This window comes from Trichosurus vulpecula, chromosome 4 (assembly GCF_011100635.1).
Source record: "Trichosurus vulpecula isolate mTriVul1 chromosome 4, mTriVul1.pri, whole genome shotgun sequence".
NCBI lineage: Eukaryota > Metazoa > Chordata > Mammalia > Diprotodontia > Phalangeridae > Trichosurus > Trichosurus vulpecula.
Genome location: NC_050576.1, coordinates 28109751 through 28123571, shown reverse-complemented (window position 1 = coordinate 28123571; position 13821 = coordinate 28109751). Strand labels below are relative to the sequence as shown.

At 45.0% G+C, this 13821-nt stretch overlaps 1 protein-coding gene across 2 annotated transcripts in view; it reads left to right on the top strand.

The window, feature by feature from the left end:
* The first annotated feature begins 5012 nt into the window (after positions 1-5012).
* The window catches only part of ZFYVE9 (zinc finger FYVE-type containing 9), a 188705-nt gene continuing 179896 nt past the window's right edge, over positions 5013-13821 (top strand). For both annotated transcript variants that reach the window (XM_036756933.1, XM_036756932.1), the window contains exon 1: positions 5013-5053. The gene's annotated coding sequence lies outside the window, so the exon portion shown is untranslated. The remainder of the gene's footprint in view (positions 5054-13821) is intronic.

Below are 13821 nucleotides of genomic sequence, written 5' to 3'. Positions count from 1 at the left end.
GAGAACAGAATTGGCTAACTATTAGCCTGTGAGCTTGACTTACAGTCTTGGCAAAATTCTAGAACATATTATTAAAGAAATGGTTATGGACTATGTAAGGAATGGCAATTATAAAGAGCCAATATTGCTTTATTAAGCTGGGTCATACTGAACTAATTTCATTCTTTCCGTCAGGGTTACGAGCATGCAGGACTGGGAGAGTGCTGGAGGCACTGTTGGCCTAGATCTTAGCCAAGCATCGGACAAAGTCTTGCATGCTATTTTTGTGGACAAGGGGGAGAGATGTGTGCTAGCTAAGGAAGATAATATAGTTAGATGGACTTGGAACTAGTTGGGCGACTGGACCCAAAGAGTCCATTAATGACTACTAATGGCTCAATACCAACCGGGAAGGAGTCTGTGATGGAACCTTGGCCTTGACTAGTTTAACATTTTTATCTTTGACTTGGATAAAGACATACTGATCAAAGATGCCAATGACACAAACTTAGGTGGGATAGAGAGTTTGTTAGGTGGTACAGTCAGGAGCCAAAAAGATCACTACACGTTAGACTGGCTATACTGGGTTATACCAGTTATACTGGCCCAAACTTAGTAAGATGAAAATTAACTTCTGTGAAAAGCCTTTCCTAGTCCCCTTTAACAATAACACTTTCCCTCTGAGATTATCTCCGATTTACCCTGTATCTGTCTTGGTTGTATATAGTTGTTCGCATGTCATCTTCCCCATTAGACTGTGAGTTTCTTGAGGGTGGAGACTGTTTTTTTGCTTTTTTTTTAATATCCCCAGTGCTCAGCATAATACCTGGAATGTTAGTGCTAGGTGGCACAGTGGATAGAGTGCAGGGCCTGGAATTAGGAAAACTCATCTTCCTAAGTTCAAATCCAGCCTCAGACACTTACTGGCTGTATGACCTTGAGCAAGTCACTTAATCTTGTTTGCCTCAGTTTCCTCATCTGTTAAATGAACTGGCGAAGGACATGGCAAACCACTCCAGTATCTTTGTCAAGAAAATCCCAAATAGAGTCACCAAGAGTCAGACAGGACTGAAACGAATGAAATATAACAAGAACGAAGGGCTTAATGAATGCTTATTGACCTGACTTGGAAAACAACCACAAAAAACAAACCTCCCAAGTCCAAGGTTGGGAGAAGTGTGGCTCCATAATAATTTATCTGAAAGGATCTGAGGGTCCTAGTGGATTGTGAACTCTTTAGGAGACCACAGAAGCTCAGATTACACCAAGATGACTTTAGGCTACGTTAAGAAGAGCATCGTCGGACCACGTGTGGAAGTTCTGGGTACCACATCTTAGTGATCAGCTAGGGAACATCGAGAGGAGGGCAATCAGGACAGTGTAAGGTCTTAAGTCCATGTCAAATGAAGTATGGTTGGAAGAACTGGGGATGTTTAGCCTGGAGAAGGGATATTTGTGCTGTCTCCAGAGAGACACTCCAAGGGTGGACACCTTTGAGTTATCCTTGACTCTTTACTTCGCTTCACAACATCCCCACCCTCTCTGTGTCCGATCAGCTGCCGAGTTACCACCTCTACTTCCATGTCTCTTGCATGAAACAGTCAGTACTCTGCCCCTGAAAAACTAACATGTCAGCAAGGGAAAGAGTTGTGTATACTTACTGATAAGTACACTTAAAATAAATCCAAGGTAATTTTTTTGTGAAGGTCCAGGAATGATGCAGCCAATTTTTATTTTCTTCATGATGGTGCAAATAGACCTACAATCTTGAGTCTAAGCAAAACCGCAGCGGTAAGATAGAAGCTCAATCTGGGTCTCTTAGGGATTAGGCCATAGCGACAACAGGAATTTGAGGAGAATCTCCATTGAGATACAAAATAGTTGCTGTTTGCTTTACTTGAATGTTTGTACAAGTCCAACCCTCAGCCAGAAAATAAGAAGACAAACTCTATGAACAGAAGGGGAAAGAGGAGAAGCTTTCTGGCTACTCTGGAGATGGTTCCCATTGCCCAGCCAACAGTAGATTTCTAGGACCATTCTCCCTCGAACTTCAAAGTATGTGCAGGGATGGATCTCAACTGTCATCTAGTCCAACCTATATCTGACCTGTCTGTCCCCGTTTCTCCAAGCAGCGGTTGGTCATCTAGCCATGGCCTGGAGGCCTAGGGAGGGGAAATCCACTACCTCTGGAGGAAGCCCATTTTGCTCTAGGATAGTTCCAATTCTTCGGCAGCTTTTCTTTGTATAGGACAGAAATGGACCTTTCTACCATTTGAGCTCAAAGGTTGTTCCTTTTATCTCCTACCTGGGATGGCAAGAATTTGATGTTTTGTTTGTCTACATATCCATTATCCCTATTATTTAGTGTTCAGAACAACCTTTCAAGGCAAGTATTATGATATCCCTGTCTAAAAAAAATACACCGAGGTCCACTGAGGTCATGCCCTGCAGTGCCTGCCATTACATATATATATATATATATTTTTTTTTTTTAAATAGATCTTTGAAAGGCAATGCAATGTAGTGGAACTAAACTTAGAACCCTGCTTTGGAGTCTGACTAGCTGTGTGATTCTGAGCGAGACACTCCCCTCAGTTTCCTCAATGGGCATGATAATAACTTGGCGTGCCAGCCCCCTAGGGTTAGGAGTCTCAAAAGAGAGCTTTGCAGAGGCAGTCTCTTGTATACTGGCAACAGTACCCACCTTCGAGTCCTGAAGACTACGCTTTCTTTTCCACCTGCGACACTTGCTCGCTGTCACACTAGCACACAACCACGGGCAGATCCCTTCAACTCTCTGAACACGTTTGTTTGCTCATCTGTAAATGTGGATAGTAACAGCTGTACTTCTCAGACCACAGGGTTGTTGTGGAGCTGAAGTGAATGTCTGGATGATGCTTCGCCAACTTTAAAGTGCTGAAGACCAATCACATTATCATTATGTAAAGACCTCTCCTATATGAGAAGGCTCAATGCTCTCATCTTTGGCCTTAGCATACTTAGTTCAGTGCCTAGCACACGATAGGCACCTCATCAATATTTGCTGCCACTTAATAGCTTGGGGAAATCACTTAATGTCTCTGAACCTCAGTGTCCTCTTCTTGGAATCTCCAGCTTCCAGACTCTAATGAAGGGACAGAAGACACTCCTGACCCTTCTCTTCATGGAGGTGGGATGTTCGTAGGTATCACCCATGCCAAGTGCTTCAGGAATTTTTCAATGTATTGACCAGTGGTGCCAACCCCTCCCCCCCTTTTAAAAATACTATGTTATATGGGATGGCTTTCTGGGAGAGGAAGGGGGGAGGGTGTTGGGAATAACTATCATGACGTAAAAACAGGACATCAATAAAAACTTTTTTTAAAAAATAAAGAATTTCTGCCTTCTCAATGAGGGTGGGTGGGGAGGAAAGGAGAGACTGTGGAACTCAAAGTTTTAAAAATGAATGTTAAAAATTGGTTTGACATGCACCTGGGAAATAAGACATACAGGCAATGGGGTACAGAAATCTGTTTTGCCCTACAGGAAAATAGAAGGGAAGGGCATAAGAGAAAGGGGGTGGTGATAGAAGGGAAGGCAGATTGGGGGAAGGGGTAATCAGAATGCACGCTCTCGGGGTGAGGGGAGGGGAAAGATGGGGAGAAAATTTGGAACTCAAAATCTTGTGGAAGCGAATGTTGAAAACTAAAAATAAATTAATTAAAAAAATAAAATAATCTCTAGTTTCCTTCAAAACTCAGTTCGACTTACTCCTCCTACACAAGACCTCCCCTCCCCCCATTCCATGTGCTGGGGCATTATCTTGCACTATGTTTTAATGGTGAGTGTATCTCTTCTGTCCTCTGTCTATAGTGCCTATTTGTATGGGTGCACAAAGTTTTCCTTCTCGTAGGAATGGAAGCTTCTTGAAGGCAGGGACAGTTGCAGGATCTATTTTCACTGCCTAGGAGGGGGCTTCATAGTGATAGTGTGGGAGGGTTGAGGAGTAAGCCGGTTCCCCTCAGGATAGTGCTCTCAGCTGGGGCCCAGCGCTTCCCTCTCCTCCCACCAATCTCCTTAGCCAGTAAGTCAGCTTTGGTGCTGAGCTAGGAGCCCCTCTTCTCCCTGGGGGGCGGGGCTAGGAGCCTGCCTTGGGCCCCTTTCCGCTCGCTTATTTCCCTGGGGGGTGGGATTAGGAGCCAGTCTCCTGCTCCTCTTTTCCTTGGGGGGCGGGGCTAGGAGCCTGCCTCGTGCCCATCTCCTCAGCTATCTTCCTGGGGGGCGGGGTTAGGAGCTAGCCTCCTGCCCCTCTCTCACCTGTCCCCCCTGGGGGCGGGATTAGGAGGCAGCCTCGTGCCCCTATTCTCCCTGGGGGCGGGGCCAGTGCCTCGTGCCCCTCTCCCCGTTCTTGGACGCCTCAGATCACGTTCCCGTCCCGATGCCCTTGCTCTTGTCTTGTCCCTCAGGGACAGGCAGGGGTAGAAACTGGTCTCCGGCCCCATCCCCTGACGGGGTCGGAGCTGGGCCTCGTGCCCGCTCTCTAAGTCATGCCCGTGCGGGCCGGCGGAGTTGACAGCGGCGGCGGGCGCCAGCAGTGCTAAGCCGAGGAGGAGTCCGGCAGCGGCGGCGGGCGGACGGGCCGACGGGCCAGGCCCCAGCTCAGGCTCCCCCCCTCCCCCCTCCTCGCCGCTCCTCCCTCCCTCCCCCGCGGCCGCCCCGCCCCCGTCGGCGGCCGCCGCAGTCAGTCCGGGCGCCGTAGCCCGAGCCCCGGCCAGGGGGCGCTGCGGGGCGGGGCGGCCGCGGCTGCCGGAGGACCGAGACCGGCACCCGGAGCGGAGAGCGGGAGGACGGCCGGGCAGCAGGGGCGGCGGCGGCTGGGGCTGCGCTCCCTCCTCGGTGCGGGACTCCTTCCCTCGGGGCCCGGGCCCCGGAGCCGGAGCCAGGGCCGGGCGGGGCCGGAGCCCAATGCGGAGCGGGCGGCGCGGGGCGGCAGCAGAGGCGGCGGCGACGGGCGCGGGGGCTGCGCCCTCCCCAGGCGGCCCCGGCGCGGGGACCCCGGCCATGCGGACCCGGGCGGCGGGAGCGGCGGCCCGCGGTAAGTGCGCACGCGGCGCGGCCGGGGAGGGGGGGGTAGCGCGCGGGGACGCGCGGCCCGCTCACGCACCCAGCGCGTGCCCGCGGGGGTCCCCCGTTGGGGGGGGCGGGAGGATCCGCAGCGAGGCAGGGGAGCTGGGGGAGGCGGCGATGCCCCGGGCCCGCTGCTCCCCTCCTCCCCCCGTTCCCCCGCCCACGGGCACACAATGCCCCGCACACGCACGGAGCCCAGCACCCTCGCCCACCCTGCGCGGGCCCAGCCTACGCATATGTGCACGGCCCCCCCCCCACCCCCACACATGTACGCGGCACATGCGGGCACGCAGTACACACGTACGCACGCATGTACGCCTTCACGGACCCGCAGCGCCCCGCAGCCGGGGGCAGGTTCTGGGGTCCCCCGGACCCCCCTTTTGGGCCTCCTAGAGGGTCCCCAGCCCGGCAGGCGGAGGGACTCTGTGTATGTTTGCGTGGGTTGCGCGCGTGGGCGCATGTGATGCCCCCGTGGGGAAATCCCCAGGCATCCTCGGGCGCGTCGGGGTCCAGTTCGAGGCCCTGCCCGCGACCTCCTGGCCCTGAGGCTCGGGCTTCCCCGGAGCCCCAAAGCCCCTGCTGCAGAGCCCCCGCGAGGGCAGGGGAGCCTCGGTGAGCAACTGGTGCTTCGCCACCCCGCATTCCCCGGGGGCACCTGGCAGAGGACGGCCGCTCTGGGCCAGGGCCGTGGGAGGCGGTGTTTCCCCCCTGGTGCCTCGCTTGGATGTGGCCGAAGGGCCAGGACCCCTCGGCCCCCACTTTGCGGCGCATCGGCAGCTTCTTAGATAATCGCATACAAGTAGTTCTGATAACGGAGGTGGGGTGGGCAGTGGGGGCTGCTCTGGAACAAGGGCCGGGACCTCCCTGAGGGTTTCACTTCCCTGTCCATCAGCGCTACGGCTAAGTAGGTCCGGATGATGAGCTGCAGCCGGGGGATTGTTTTTTATCACGCTAACTGGCCGCGGAACAGGTACCAGATGGAAACTGAATAGATCTTAATTTTTAGAAATGAATTATCCTGTTTGCATATTGGTGGAAAAAGAACGTTACTGATTACAATTTGATACCGTAAATCAGATGTTGGTGGAAAATGTGAATGTAGCGTTTTCTTGTCTTCACCTTGACCTACTGTTAATGGGTAAACATCTTTTACAAATGGTGACTTTGGAGAGATGACATTTTCTTACTTTGGATTTGAGCTCCAACACTAGTTGGTCATCATTTGTGGTTTAATAGAGTACTTAAGGTAGATCAACTTTATAACTTGGGAGATTTTATGATTCTGTTATTTAATTGGCTCAACCTTATATCCCCAGTAAAATATTGTATGAAAGAGATGGACATTTGTTTCTAGGAGAACTTAGGTCATTAAAGGAGCTTTGTAGTTTCCTGAAGCCAACCCAATCTGTTTTGCTTTTGCTGTTTTATTTAAATATATATGTATGTTGTTGTTCAGTTGGGTTCTCACTCTTGGTTACCCCACTTGAGATTTTCTTGGCAAAGATACTGGAGTGGTTTGCCATTTCCTTCTCTAGCTCATTTACTGATGTGGAAACCTCGGCAAACAGGGTGAAGTGACTTGCCCAGGTCATGCAGCTGAGGCCAGATTGGAACTCAGGTTTTCCTTCCTCCAGGTCTGGTGCTCTCTGTACTTCAGCACCTAGCTGCCTCTGCATAGTCTCTAGGTTGGGTGGGCCCTTGTGGTAAATTTAGGGGAGCACCTGGATAAGAGGCACATGGGATTGAGCAGCGTGGTGAGCTGAGATTCTGCAGTTGGAGCCCCTGTCTATAAAATTCCAGATCCATTTGGGTGTTATTTCATTATCGTAGTTCCTGGAAAGGCCCCTTCTAAACTAGAGAGCATTGGGACATGAAGATAAGATTTTGCTGATCACACTACTGTAATTGCAGCACCAGAAGGAACCTCCTGTGGTCTAGTCCATTATCTTTCCTCCAGACTATCCAGTAAATTGGTCTTTCTTAGTTTCTTAAGCATCTCCGTGAGAGAATAGTAGACATCTTCCTTTGGTAAACCACTGAAGTATCCAACATGGTACCCAGCAGATAGATTTTTTTTTTTTTGGTAAGAAATGCATGCATCTGTATGTTTTCCCAACTCCCTCAACATTATTAAAATACACTGGCACTATATCAACTTACTTATCTCAGCCAGCCATATAGTTTTGTTCTTTAGATGGGTTTCAGGATGGAAGTATTGCAGAGGATCTCTTTAAATTCTAAGAGAGCTTGGGGCACCATGCTCAAATCCTTATTTTATTTCTTGCTATCTGCATGACCTTGGGGAAGTCTCTTGATTTCTTTGGGCCTTAGTTTCCTCATTTGGAAAATAAAGGGTTTGGACCAGATAATTTCCAAGGGCCTTTACCATCCTGGGTCCTATTCAATCAACAGGCATTTATTAACCTCTAATACAAAGTGCCAGGCACTGTGCTAAGGCATAGGGATACAGATTCAACAAATGAGGGTCTGCCCAAAGGAGAGGTGATAATCCTGGGACCTTATAAAGGGTGAATAGAAACTCGAAGGCCAGGAAGGTTCTAGCAGGACTATGCTATTGATACTGTGTTTTTGTCAGACTTTGTTTCAGTATTGCCAAGTGTTAATCAAAACAAAAAAAGATGGCTTGACTTTTTTTTTATTTGGCCTGACAACACTAAGGTAGATCACAGTTAATTAGCTAACCAGATACAAATAATTTTATGTGCAAACACATCTTAGGTGATAATACATTTATTTCCCACTGCAACAGATTATCCTATCATAGGTCAAGTGAGGACTGAAAGATGGCTAAGATTTTAGTCAAGCTATGTAATTCTATTTATTTCCATCCGTATTTTACCAGCTTGTCTGTCAGTGTTGCTTTGTAAGATGTGAGTTTTACATCTTGTTCTGCAAGGTGGTAATTTAAAATAAAATAATCTTTTGAAAAGCAGAATAAATGGAAGTTACCATTTGGGACTGGGCCACACTGTTGAAATGGTTGATTTCATCAAAGCTTTGTGAGACACCAAACATGTCAGAAAGTTCCTGAGGTTAGAGCCCCAAATTTATATTCTTAATTTCCTAAGGTTTTCAGTGGTAATTGTTCTTTTAATGGGACGGAACTGGAAAAAAATGTAATGAAGTTGCCTTTTGGTTCCTGCATCCTAGCTCTTAAAACTTCCTTCTTGGAGAATAACCTTTTTTTGTTTTGTGAGCACCTGGCATTCAGCTAAGACTTTTTGGATGGAGAGCCGATATAGTGCGTAGTGGAAAGAGGGCAGAGTTTGGAGTCAGGAGATGCAAATCTGTTCCTGCTGCTTCTGCCATTGACTGGTTTGTGACCATGGGCAATCTCCTTTATTTCTGACACTCGGGTTCTTATCTGTAGAGTCAAGGTGTATATGCAGGCCCCCAGGTCCATTCCAATTCATCGTCCTCTGACTTGAAAATCATAACTTCTCATTGCCAGTATTTTCCATTCCCTTTTATTTCTTGTGCATAAATAAGGCAGACCTTATAACATGAAAGCATACTTTTAGGGAGTTTCACGTTGGTCTTTTGATTTTAATTGTACAGCTTTAGTTAAGCTGTGTTATGGAGCAACATTCTTTGTAGATAAGAATTGAAAGACTTAATTGCAAATGACAGTTATATAGAAGTAGGTCAGTACTTAGTTTTGTTTTGGTCTAAATTTAGTGAAATGATACGTTAATAAATACCTGGACTAGAATCCTGTTAGGTGGCCAGAAGTACCTTAAAGCAAGAACCCTATCCCTTTGTGAATTCCTGATTTGCATGAACATTTTTATGTAATGGCCCACATTTTAGGTGTGTACTGAAATTCATCAGTTTGGTTAAATGTAGGGTAAATTTGATTGCTTGCTGGATTTTTACTTGTAAGGCAGTCCCTTGAGCCCTGATATTTTAAGTCAGGCTTTGTAAATGGAAAATTTATTCATTGTTACCTCCTTTGAGTTCTGGCAAGAACTTAGAGGGTCATTATGGTTGTTCATACAGCTTACTCCTGATCAACATGAAATGAATACCGTCCATAAATATGAAGCAAGAGGGAACTCTAAATTAATGACCAGAACATTAATGGAGCTTAAAATTTTAAAGGTTACTACTTTTTTTTTTAAACAAAATTACTCATAAGATCATAGATTGAAGATTAACTCAGCCTCCTCATTTTATAGATAAATCTCATATCCATAGAAGTCACATGACTTGTCTAAGGTCACACATGTACTAAGTGGGAGAATTCATGTATCCATTTACACCTTTTGAACACTCAATAGATATGAAATGAGGGATTGTCAAAATGTCTTACAAGACTTTTTGTGTGTAAGAAATAGGAGGGGCCTTGTGTTTGTGAATCTTTGTGATTGATAGGTGTGAGGTGATACCTTAGAGTTGTTTTAATTTATATTTCTCTAATTATTAGGGACTTAGAGGACTTTTTCATTTGGCTGTTGATAGCTTTGATTTCTTCCTTTAAAAACTGCCCATTCACATTTTTTTTTGACCATTTATCAATTGGGAAATAACTTATTTTTACAAATTTGACTCAGTTCCCTATATATTTTAGAAATGAGACTTTTATTAGAGAAATTTATTGTAAAGGTTTTTTCCCCAGTTTCTGCTTTTTTTTTAAATTTTAGCTGCATTGCTTTTATTTGTGCAAAAACTTTAATTTTATGTATTCAATATTAATTATTTTATTTTCTGTGACTCTGATTTTTGTTTGGGTATGAACTCTTTCCCTATCCATAGATCTGACAGGTGATTTCTTCATGCTTCACTAATTTGTTTATGTCTACATCTCTTTATAGCTTTTAAAATTCTAGACAGTTTGGCCTCAGACTACCCTTCCAGCCTCACTGGACATTCCTCCTCCTCTCTCATTTGCGGTCCATCCAAACTGACCTCATTGTTCTCACACCTGCCATTCCACCTCCTGTCATCATGCCTTTACCCTAGCTGTTTCTTACCCTAGAATGTCCTCTTTCCTTACCTCTGCCTTATAGACTCTCTACTGCTGAAATGCAGCTCAAGCACTATCTCCTATATGAATTCTCTCAAATTACTTTGTAGGTAAATCTGTATTTATGCTTTATATCTGCTTGTCTGTAATTGTTGTTCCCACTGTTAGAATATAAGCTCTCCTTAACTAGTAAGGATTGTTTCATTCTTTGTATTTGTATCCCTTATGCCTGCCTCAGTGCCTGACATATAGTAGTCAGCTAGAGGATAGTATATGGGGCTAGGAGTCAGGAACACGTGCATTCAAATCCTGTTTCAGACACTTAGTAGCTGTGTGACCCTGGGTACATTTCTTAACTTTTCAGCTTCTGTTTCCTCCTCTGTGGAAAGAAGATGATAATGATAGCACCTGCCTCCCAGGGTTGTGCTGACGATCCAGTGAGCTGGTAATTGCAAAGTGTTTTGTAAACCATAGGGCATCATAGAAATGCTGGTTACTAGTGGTAGCAGTAGTAGGTTTAGTTTTCCTGTAATTTTGCTAGACTGGTGGTGCTGATGGTAGTAGTAGTAAAGTAGTAGTATGTGCTTAATAAAATACTTGTTGATTGATGGGAAGGAATTAGTATTCAGAAAATCTGCTAGGGTCCCAGCTCTGCCACAAGAGACCTTGGTTTAGGTCCTTTACCTTTGATCCTCGATTCCCCAGTCTGTGAAATGAACATAATATATGAGCTACACCTCAAAGGTTTATGGTGAAGAAAGAACTCTGCAAACCTTAAGGTGCTATAGATATGTGAGGAGTTAACTATTCAAGAATCTGTAGTCTCCTTACCAATCACAGATAACAGCCCCTCAGTAATTTAGGACATGGGCTGCAAAAATGACTCAGCCAGGTGAGCTTGAGAAAGGAAGAGGATGACCTGGAGGTTAGTATACTGTAATGTGGTTATGTGAACTTAATGGGTGGAAAGATTTCTGAGCTAGGAGGCAAAAAGAGAGTTTGGAAGTGACAGTAGGGAAGGGAGCAAGGAGTATGTCTATTCTACCTCCACTCCCAGGGTGGGGAGGGTGGGGAGAGAAGGTAGTGCTAGAGAGGACAGCCCATCTAGTGTTGTCAGAGAGGAGCCAGGGCAGTAAGAGCTAATAGATGGAAAGAGAGTGAGAGAAAGCGGGCCAGGAATTTGTTCTGTATGGAACAGGAGAGTATAGTGGAACATGTGGGAAGGGCTGGATTAGGACCTGAGTGGGGTAGAATTGATGGAGATGAGAGAACATGAGAGGGAGGCCAAGGATAGGTTTCTTCTAATTGGCTGGTGCTTTATTATTACAGGGATAGGAAAAGAAACAGGAGAAGCCATGGTGGGGAGGAGGGTTAACAGTAGGTAGCAAGCAGATGGGGTGTTATAAAGGGAGCTAGGTCAGGCCTGGCTCCACTATATTCTGACCATTTAAAATTAATTTTAATTTGAAAATGGCTCTTTTGGGGGATTTTCAGACCTGAAGTAAGCATGCTTTTTTTTTCCTCGTGATTCAATTTCTTATAATTCTCCTAATTGCTCCCAATTCGTTTTCTCCTATCCATGGGTATGTTGCTTATTGTTTGCAGCTCTACATTCAGATTTTATTTCTTAAAAATTTAGAATTATTCTGGAGTGTATTTGTTCTGGTTTGATTTTTTTAACTGATAATGTTCTTATACAGAGAGTTCTAGGTGATTTTTTAATACCTTTGCTAATTCACAAGTTTGCCAGATGGTGGTAAACTTCAGTGTGAGGGTCAAAGTTTCAGATTTAGCTTTTTTGCTCTTTAGTACTAAGACTAGCAAACTCAGTGAAATTCATTAAACTCAAGGCAGAAAGAAAACTCTCCCTTCTAAGAATGTTCCTTCACAAAAGGCAATTGTAGACCCTGGGTTTAGTTTTCCTGTAATTTTGCTGAGACATTTCTTAAAAAGTTAGAGTCAGGTTGCATATTTAGCCATTGAAATTTCTAAAACCTCTAGCCTGGCAGGTTTTAAAGGGCACCATTACACCTTAATGACTTTAATTCTAGCTGAACACAGATTAGCCATTGTTCCTTTTTCTCTCTTGTAAAATAGTTCTGAAGCTATTGTTTCTCATTGCCAGACAGCCAACCATCAAGGCATTAAAAATGGGTTTCCAGGCTTTGGAGGGCACAGTTCAAAGTTGGTGCTAATGACCTACCAGTGGTTCTTTCCTCCAAATGAGAAAATATTGTGCAGACTCTTTGTTTAAGTTTGTAAAATGAAGTACTTGGACATTCTTTTTGCTTACTCTGTGGATAACCACCCACAGCATGGCTCACTTGCCTGAGATCACTTTTAAAACCATTAGGAGCAGAGACTCCGGGCTAACTGAATGCCTCTTTGGGTAGGGCAGTAAATGGGGTGATGGGCCCTTTGTGGCCTTGGATCCCATAATTCCAGATAAAGTTACCCAGGCATTAAGAGAGAACCTTTTCTGTTGGGTTAATGGAATGTTCAAGTCCCCTTTCTCATTGTTGTAAAGATCTTTTCCGAAGTTTCATTAGTGAAGGAATTACATTTTGCCTGCTAGGATTTGTTTCCTCAAAAGGAGAATAGTGAGTGGGGAATACCCTTGAGCAAAGCAGATTTTTCAACATTTTTTATTTAAAAAGTGATAATTAAGATATTGACAGCTAGATTGTTAGAAACAGAAATGACTTTGAAAAATCATTTAATCCAGGTATTTGGAGTCCCTTAGAGGAGAAATGACTTTCCCAAGGTCAAGGTCATGGAATAATGCTACCTGCCAGCTGATGTCATCAAGTTAAGATTTACAGAACACATGATCATAGAGGCTGCAAGTGGCTCAGTGAATGGAACTCTGCACCTGGAGTCAAGAAGACTTGCATTCAAATCCTGACACAGACTCTAGCTGTGTGACCCTGGGCAAGTCACTTAAGCTCTGTATGCCTCAGTTTCCTCAACTGTAAAATGGGGATAATAATAGCATCTCTCAGGGTTGTTGTGAGGATTAGATGAGTTAATATTTTGTAAAGCACTTAATACAGTGCCTGGCACATGGTAGGTAATACATACAAATACTTGTTTCCTCCCTTCATCTTTTTTGTCTCTTCCTTCTTTCCTTCCTCCCTCCTACCTTTCTTCTTCTCCCCCAGACTCTTAATCTGTTAGTACTTTTTTTTATCATATGCTGATGTTTACCTTGGTAAATTTACTATTTGCCTAAACCCTTTTTAAAGAAAAATATGTGATTGATACAGAACAAAAGGAGAGATTTTTAACTGCCATATACTCTTGAGGCAGTTGCTTGGGTTTCAGTGACCAGAGAAATATCATATTACTTCTCTGACCTTCCGTTTTCTCATCTGTGAAGTAAAGGGGTTGGCCTAGATAATTTCTAAAGCCTCTTCCAACTCTTAACAATTCATGATTCCAACCCAGGAGACCTGAATGTAACCACAGAAGGCAACCAAATAACATGGATAACAATGCTGAAATGATATGAAACCCTGAGCCTGCAGAAGCAGAGGAGCTGAATGGGGAAAGCAAGTGACTAGTTTGCATAAAGGTTTCCCTTTGAAGAAATAGAGACCAGCCTTTTGAATATAAGTACTGTACCACTAGAAGACTGGTGCTCTACATGAGGTCATCAGTGTGGTCTGTTTTCCATCTTCATACTTTTTTTCTTGAAATGCTTAGAATGCACTTTTGAGAAAATTTGCTCAGGGCTGTTTCATGTGAAT